The sequence below is a fragment of the Lepisma saccharinum genome, chromosome 27 (genome assembly GCF_977018435.1).
Source record: "Lepisma saccharinum chromosome 27, izLepSacc3.1, whole genome shotgun sequence".
NCBI classification, from domain to species: Eukaryota; Metazoa; Arthropoda; class Insecta; order Zygentoma; family Lepismatidae; genus Lepisma; species Lepisma saccharinum.
This window is the reverse complement of record NC_139255.1, coordinates 54,577,017-54,586,581: the sequence shown is the minus strand read 5'-3', so window position 1 is coordinate 54,586,581 and position 9,565 is coordinate 54,577,017.

Sequence of the window (9,565 nt, the reverse complement as noted above, 5' to 3'; positions counted from 1 at the left end):
TGGCGCCCAAAATAAGTTTTTTGCAAATATCTCGCTTGGAAAGTATTTTATAGCAAAAGAGGTTATAACAAAAAATAATCTACATACAATTCTCTATAAAAAATGCTCTGTGCATTTTTCTTCTAGAATGCGCAGTTTGGGTGCTAGCTGAGCGAGAAATTTTATGTTTTTTTTCCCCGCTTAGATTTGCAAGTGCGGAACTCACGAAAACGTATTTTTCCATGATGTTTGTAGTATTCATCTTCTATAAAACTGTACTTATTACATTTGTTCTTTCTTACAGAATGTCATTTATGAGTTCAATTGCATTTATCATTGCATGCAGTTATTTATGTCAGCTGTGTGCAGGAGATAATATGTTTGCTCCAAAGGAGCATGTTGACTTTCCAAAAAGTTTGTTTCACAATAAAACGCCATTGTAATCAACGGGTCCCGGGTTCGATACCCGTGGAAGACACATTTCACAATGGTTCGGATCCCACTTTAAACTGTAGGACCAGTCCCGATTAACCTTACTGTGCGTAAAGTGAACTTAAAACAACAATTCAAACCATAATAAAATGATCAGAAAAGTTCTGGTCAGATATAACAAACGCGCTCCATTAAGAGTTGTTGAGTTTGTGTTTTGAGTCCACTTTATGCACAGTAAAGTAATCGGGACTGGACCTCCAGTTTAAAGTGGGATCCGAACCACTATGTGCCTCCATCGGGTATCGAACCCAGCGCTCCCTTAAGAGTTGTTTGGGATGGCCGAGAAGTGACCAGAGTCAATGCTAAGTGGATTTTTTGGCATGCTCATTAGTTTCCAGATAAAATAGATGAGCAGCATGTCGATGCACGAAAGTCTCGTATATCAAGGGATAAGCAAGACTTTCAGTTTTGTCAGTGAGGTCTCCCCGATGGCGCAGTGATAACGTCGTCTCCTTGTAATCAAGGGGTCCCAGGTTCGATACCCGGTGGAGGCACATATTGGTTCGGATCCCACTTTAAACTGTAGGTTCAGACCTGATTAGTCTTACTGTGCGTAAAGTGGACTTAAAACTCAAACTCAATCAATCTTTTGTCAGTGATTCTCATCTCACCCACCATTCCCTGTTTTTGATGACAAAGTCAATGATTACGGAAGTAACAGGGATTAAGAAAACCAATCCTTCTGATGATTATGATGTTGGAATGTCTTCAATGTTGAGTATCGTTGGTAAAAATTTGGCAAATGTCAAGTTTGAACAAAATAAGAGAGTTAATCACTGGAGCGGTCACTTCTGAAGTGAAAATCAGATGTGTTGTATCCAGTTGATCCAGAGTTTTTTTTAATAAATTATTTTACTAGAGAATCACAAGACCAATTCAGAGAAAACTAAGTACAAACTTGCCCCATACCAGTTATAGTTGATGAGGTAGGGATGTGGACAACCAAGAAGCCTTCTCTTAATGATTTTCTTTGTACCACTCGCTGAGAGACAAAGATGCTGCATCGCCAGATTCTTCGCATTATACCCTGTAAACGCCTTAAAGATTGCGCAAGGTGACTTCTGTAGAAAAATTGGGCTAAAGTGTTCAATAACGTGTTCAAAATCTGACACTGTTGCATTTACTTCTTAAGATTGGTTTCGAAGACACACATGCCGCTTCCGTCTGAAAGCTCCCTTCCTCTACTATACTCTGTCCTGGGAATCTGTGGAACAAGGCCGCGTGTTACATTAGAGAAGGGGAGAAAGCTTGTGGGCGGGCGAAGCAGTACACGCTCCTGTAAGTGGTTATAGCTGCAGTAGTTTTCCCTCCACCATGCTTTTATATTCGCTCTCACGTGTTCATTGGTCGAGTTACTGTCTTCTCGAGTTACTACTTGTGCAGACCCTTGTCTTCGTTCGCTTGCTCCAAAAATTCCCGGGACAGAGTATAGAAGACGAACGGAGCTTTCAGATGGAAGCAGCACATGTCTCTTGGAAACCAATCTTAAGAAATAAATGCAGCTTTTCGAACTGACGCGACACGGCAAGCTGCACGTGTCACTCCAACTGGGCCTAGTTCTCGATACCGTGCTTTGTAGCACCTCGTCAGTTGTGCGCGCATACACGGTGAATGTTTTAGACTAAAGGGGGCCGCGTCATCACTTAGCTTCGAAATCCCTGTGTAGATTGTGGCATGCCGCTTTTGCTTCGATCTGCAAGCTCACGTCAATTCTGATTATCTATTCCACATTCACTTACAAGAATTATTGCTGGTAGAAGAGAAGCGATGTTTTGGTTTCTAACAGTAGCAGAAATACAGACTGAGAATACATTTTCAAGAAGAGTCCTTAGAACATTTATAATAGGCATTTTAATAAGAAATAAGGCTTCAAGCTGCCATGCAAAAGCGTTTTCTTGAGTTTCGCTTTCACAAAGGAGCGGGGGGAAAAGTAAAAATACTCGATTCTCTAGCGCCATAATGGTGCTTCCTAGAAGAAAAATGCACCGAACATTTTTTGTAGAGAATTTTATGTAGATTTATTTGTCATAGTCTCTTTTGTTGTAAAATGCTTTGCAAGCGAGATATTTGCAAAAAACTGATTTTGGGCGCCATTTTTCAAGATGGCGGCCAAATCCGGAGTGGTAGAGGGGTGCAAAATTAGTATGTCGTCAATAACCCTTTTATGAAGATAATAAAATTTGTTCCAGCTTTCCCTAATTTTTTTCCTTATTAGACCCCAAAATCATCCCTTCTTGACTGGTCTATCTCTGGCACTAAGAGGGATAGAAAATCGAAAGTGATTCGCATTTTGTAGGTAGCTTTGTAGGTAGGTGAGGAATGTTTTTTATCGAAATTGTTCGAAGAGTTGCATTGTACATATTGCAATGCAATATGCATTTATCAAAAAGTGTTTAAAATATGCATAACTATCCGGGATCTACTAGAAAGAAATAGTAGACGCTTCCAGCCTTGAGAAACATGTACAGTGGGATCCATGACTATTACCGTGCAAATTGTCCATCACAATGTTCGTGCACTTTATTTGACCCAATAAGAGCTTCAAAAATTAAAAGAAACTCAAAACAAGCTGTTGACAACTTCTGCACCAGCATACATAAAAATCCATCGCTTAAAAGTACATAGGATGTAAGAGAAAAATTAATTAAATTAGTCATGGACAATTTGCCGAGCAATACTAGTGGATCCAACTGTACAAGTATAATGCGGCGATGGGAACTAAACTTGTTAAAGGATCACAATTTTTTCTTAGCGTAGCTTTTCTGCCATTTTTAGCTAATCGCGACGATGAAGATGAGTGAGTAATGATATGATGAAATTGATGAAGGGATTTTCACAAAGAATACCCGAAACTCGAACACACTACCTCTGACCGTTTCGAAGGACTTAGCCTCATACGGCTGTTGCTACACGAACAAGGAGTTTATTTTTAATTTTCGTAGACATCAACATTAATCATACTTAATGATGTACTTTCTTTTATATAATTATACAAATTATACAAAATTTCGAGAGTGGAAAACACTGAGGACCCCAAATCTTCGCCCTCCACATTGCGATGGCGACCGCTACGCCACTGTTGTGTACTCAGAAATTAATATTTAACCTCATTCTCCTATACACCACTTGCTAAAATCTGAACGGAACATGATATATGTAGTGTTATGAAGAAATTAGATTTCAAAGTACATTATCATAGACTTTCTCCTTTGCAACAAAAGTGGCTTAAAACCTCGAAAGGCACGAGTTACCTTTCAGGAGGTAAATAACGTCTTGTAGAGAAAAGTTAACAAGTGATAAATTAGAAGTGAAGTTTGTGTTCTACACTTTCCTTGTAAAGAGCTTGTTAAAAGTATCACTTTACACGCTAACCATTCTATTAGCACTGGCAAGCCTGTCATGTACGTTGCGGTTGCAGATTCCTTAACGTTTGTGGTTCGTACTTTCTAAGAACGTATGCATATATGAGTACTAGACGTACGTCTTCGAGTTAAGCAAGGAGAAAAAGTTACCAAAAGAGTTGCTACTGTCAATTGTAATATTTCTGTAAAGTGATCCAAGAGTCAGTCAATTTAACTTTAATCTGATTGTGACAATCGTTACTCTTTTGTTATGCTTTGCCCATTGAGATTATTAAAATATTTTCATTTAGCAAACGCCATGCAAGAGCGTGTTCAAAATAAAGCTAGTACGACTGCTTCTTTCAAAATGCGCCAATCTATGAAATAAATAATACTTTGAAAAGATTGCAACCGCGTTTGCGCCATTTATTGATTTCTTACTTCGCTTGTAAACTACGTATTTGTAGTTAGAAGAGTTTGGCCCTTCCCCTTGGGATGTAATTGCTATCCTCCCTGCTCCCCATCTAGGTATCTGTATACAAGATAAATTTCAACAACTGGAGCACCGAAACTAACAAGTCATACAACTGTTGAAGAAAATTTAATTAGTCTCCCTTCACATGAAAATAGTGTAGCTGTTATTGTCACACTTTTGTTTTAATGCACACGTGCAGACAAACTATGACCAATAATAAATCAGGATTCCATGCTCCCTATTCATAAGATTCTTTTAGTAACCTGCTAGCTGCCAAACCTGTTTAATCTCAAGATTTCATCAAGCACATTTAACATTCTCATCGTAATCATTTATAAATATTAGCCACAATAAATTTCTAAATCGATATGGAAATGAACATCAATCTCATTCAAGACATTTATCCGACTGGCCTTCCATCTCGCGGAGTGTTCGAAATGAGAATATTTACGACCAATAAGTGCGTGTTTCCTGTCCATTGAAATGAAGGTCCTACCACAGCTGCATACCTATAGGTGGTGTCGTAGTTCAATCTCTGGTAGTACCATAAGTACATTCATAGTGAGTTGGGAGAGCCAAAGGGGTGAGGGCACTCCCCTCTCCAAAATTTTCAAGTTTATTAAAATCTACAAGTCAAGGGTATTTTTGTCAATCTTCTTGAACCTGAGGTTCATGTTTTGACTCCCAAAGTTAGGCCCAAATTATACTACTGAACAGAGATGCCAATCATAACTCGTCTTGTGGTTGGAAATGTTATGTAGCTAACGATGGTGAATTATATTCTACATGAAGGAATTTGTGACTGTATGTTGATAGCTGTGCATAGAGTAGGATTTGTTGATTCAGTGCTGGAAGTGGAAATTTCTACCTGCGGGAATGCTTGTATGATTCAACTGTCGACATGTAGTAGGTGGGGGTACGTATGCAAATTGCCCTATAGTTGGGATGCTTTGTGAAGATTTTTTTAATTGGGAGAAGGCATCCCCATACTTGAAGCACTGCTTTGCATATTAAGTGGACAATATTAATAGTTTGTCATTTTTCGCTGAGCATGTGTGTTCCTTGCAACGCTGGCATGCGCCGTTTCACGGCAAGAAGCAAAGTCACAGATGCACTGAAATGTTATGTTGGGTTATCAGCATACAGGCGGCAAAACAGGCTTTTTTGTACGTCCGTACCGCCGAAACGACGCAACAATGACAAAAATGTTGCGGATATAATTTATTTGTTTAGGTGTCCTCTGTACGTTTCTGTGGTTCGCGGGCGCCATTTTGATGATTCTCTGTGTAATAAATGTGTACTTGTCACATACCAGGTAGTTTTAATAAGAAAGGACGATTCAGTTAGAAAACTAGACATTACACTCTTATAATTGTGTTCAGTGTTGAAAATTAATTACATCGGACCAGACCTCTGACGTCATAGAAGATGGTGCGAGGCCCGTAGTATCTCGGAGGCCCCAGGTCGACCCTCCAGCACGCTCGAGGCGGCCATGCGTGACTGTCTCGTCTTAACAGAATGTCGAAATGCATTGCCAGAAATCAATATTGCACGCAGATGGAGGCAGGCGTGTCACCGACGCAGACTGTCGTCCTTTCTCTTTCATTGTTGACGTTCCCTCGCCAGGGCTCTCCGGGGAGGAATTTCTCCGCCAATTTCTCCTCTCACATTCGCTTCCAATTACCCGAAGCATCGGCGACTGGTTTCAGAGATCCCCGCCAGGGTCACGGAGGTCGCTGCCAGCGTAAGGTTACGTGGTGGCTGCGGAGAAAGCTCCGACTGCAGTTGCGAAGGTCAATTTTACTCTCGGCGGGTTCCATCCTGGAATTCAATAGGACGTGTGCATGTTTTACTGAGCGCACGCTCGTAATATCCATTCTTACCGCAAGCACAGCTTTGGTATTCTTACTCGGTTCGCTAGCTTCCCTGGCCACATTGCACAGTCGGCTGTGAACATAAAATATCATGCAATTTGTCCACTATTTGATTACCGTTGAAGGCACATGCCGGCAGTTAGATCAGTTTAGAAACTGTAGATCCAGTTCTCATTTGCCTACTCATGCGTGAAGTGATTGATTGGTTTGAATTATTTGACTCCGTCTTTCTGCGTTGACCTACATAAATATATATGGTTCTGGGCAATATTTTGTAAACGTAGAACAGAAAAAAATTGATGGCCATTGATGTTGCAAAATCAGCTAAATGGCTCATACGGTCGGAAAACCCTTAACTCAAATATCTCATTATCTAATTGCGTACCATTATGCAACTTTGTACAGCATTTTAACAAGGCGTTAATAAATAAACAAACAAACTTCATAATTTAAAAATATATTTTCCAAAACAAATATCACTCTAACCAATCTAAAAGAAGTAGTAACATTTTTGTAGTTTCCTTTAAAAAATGTTTTCATTCAGGTAGCGGCTTTACAAACGGCGAACACCAGCTTTTTTTGGTCTTATTTTACGTTGCCTTTGAGTTTTAGGATAATCGAGGTGATGAGAATGAATGATCAAATACCTACGCTAGGACTCGAACCTGTAACGTCGTGATCCTGGCACTTAACATTCTCGGCCACCGAAGAGATTTCCATCTTGTCGGAAAGTGTGCATTTATTATTCTCGGCAAGATATAAGATATACAATTACTATTTTGATTATTTTAAAACCTATATCAATCACTTTCTTCACAACAAATTTGACGGTCTTACTAAGCTTTTTAAAGCTTGTATTAAGACAGCATTCGTATTAGACTGTAATTGTGATTCGCTTATTCGATAGCGCGTGGGATTCTTGCCTTGTTCCTTTCCGTGGCCAGTGAAAGCAGTGTTCGGCCAAGGACCTGGCAACAGTTCCTTCCCATGCAACCATTTTCCCTCTTCCTTGCTCACCTGATCACTATGTAAGGAACGGAAACAATTTTCTGAATGATGATTACAGAGTTCATGAGAACAAACAAATAGCAATCGATTTCCTAGTCTCATCCACTGGGTAAGACTTATTCACTTTTTCCTTCGCCAGACTGAAAGGTACCGTTATTCTAAACAGCGTGGACATGTTTATATTAGAGCGAATAAAAATTTTCATGGTCAAGTTAAATAGTTGAGACGTTTTCAGAATGTTAATTTCTGGAAGTTTAAAATATAAAAAAATATAAAGAGATGCAAAAGTTGTGTAAACCAAAGGTTTACTCGTTAAATTGAAATTATAAAACTATGGCCATTCATATTTAAATCTTTACCCCAGTTAGCAACGTTATATTGGTTATATACAGTGCGTCCATTTCGATCTTCAGCCGATTGATCGGGAGAAGCGTGGCGGGCGGCGCTGACGGAGATGCCGACATTTGCGGCCTGTAATGTCCGCTTATTTTTATAGACATATGCAGACATTTATATAAATATTGCAAAACGAGCACTAACCTGTGTTATAACACGCAAAAGTTCTTCTGTAATTCATCCAAGTTCTGCTCTTATATACACAAAAAAATACGCTATAGAAACGATGTTAGAGCCACAGATAATAAAGCATTTTATTCATAGTTTTGACCAGTAACGTCCTGCTTAAGTTTATATCCTTGAAAGTGTTTTGTGGCCATGGGAATCGTTTGGAGGTTTCGAATGTGCAACACTGTATCAAGATTACGCTGCAGACGAAACCGTTAAAAGTGAATGGTTTTCGTGAGCTTCCTTGCAATCCGAAATATCCGAGCTCGAGTTTTTTTTGTTCCTTCGCGACTAGATGAAGACAGAGTTGTGAATATAGTGGCGAGCAATGTAAACGAAGAGCGTGTTAATTTCGTACTGTGCGCAAGAGTGTTGTTCTTGGTTACTTGCTGTTACTTGTTTGTGTTATTGCAGTGTGTATGTGTGTTGTGTCAGTGAGACGATTGGAATACCAGCAGCAAGGTTCACGATAGAACAAAGATTTTTTATGTATGACACGTACGTGAAAACAGACTTGTGTAGGCAATTTGTACAGAAATTCCCAGGCGTTTCAACTCCACACAGAGATACGGTTAGACATCTTGTCCTTAAATTACGAGAAACTGGATCGTTAAATTTTAAAACACCTAAGCAAAAACGACGGATTCTAACCGAAGCAAAACTCGATGATATTGGTGCAGCGTTAGAACGTTCTCCAAACAAACCTCTACGCCGTGTTTCACAAGAGGTGGGAGTGTCAAAATCATCGGCACATACAGCCACTAAGCTACTAAAATTAAAACCGTACTCTAATAATACAGGTTAGTGATCGTTTTGCAATATTTATATACCGTGCGTCCATTTCGATCTTCAGCCGAGAGATCGGGAGAAGCGTGGCGGGCGGCGCTGACGGAGATGCCGACATTTGCGGCCTGTAATGTCCGCTTATTTTTATGGACATATGCAGACATTTACCGTGCGTCCATTTCGATCTGCAGCCGAGAGATCGGGAGAAGCGTGGCGGGCGGCACTGACGGAGATGCCGACATTTGCGGCCTGAAATGCCCGCTTATTTTTATGGACATATGCAGACATTTATATAAATATTGCAAAACGAGCACTAACCTGTGTTATAAGAGTATGGTTTTAATTTTAGTAGCTTAGTGACTGTATGTGCCGATGATTTTGACACGCCCACCTCTTGTGAAACACGGCGTAGAGGTTTGTTTGGAGAACGTTCTAACGCTGCACCAATATCATCGAGTTTTGCTTCGGTTAGAATCCGTCGTTTTTGCTTAGGTGTTTTAAAATTTAACGATACAGTTTCTCGTAATTTAAGGACAAGATGTCTAACCGTATCTCTGTGTGGAGTTGAAACGCATGGGAATTTCTGTACAAATTACCTACACACGTCTCGACACGAGTTTGTTTTCACGTAGGTACGTGTCATACATAAAAAAATCTTTGTTCTAACGTGAATCTTGCGGCTGGTATTCCAATCGTCTCACTGACACGTCACACATACACACTACAATAACACAAACAAGTAACTGCAAGTAACCAAGAATAACACTCTTGCGCACAGTACGAAATTAACACGCTCTTCGTTTACATTGCTCGCCACTATATTCACAACTCTGTCTTCATCTAGTCGCGAAGGAACAAAAAACTCGAGCTCGGAGATTTCGGATTGCAAGGAAGCTCACGAACACCATTGACTTTTAACGGTTTCTTCTACAGCGTAATCTTGATACAGTGTTGCACATTCAAAACCTCCAAACGATCCCCATCGGCACAAAACTCTTTCAAGGATATAAACTTAAGCAGGACGTTACTGGTCAAAACTATGATTA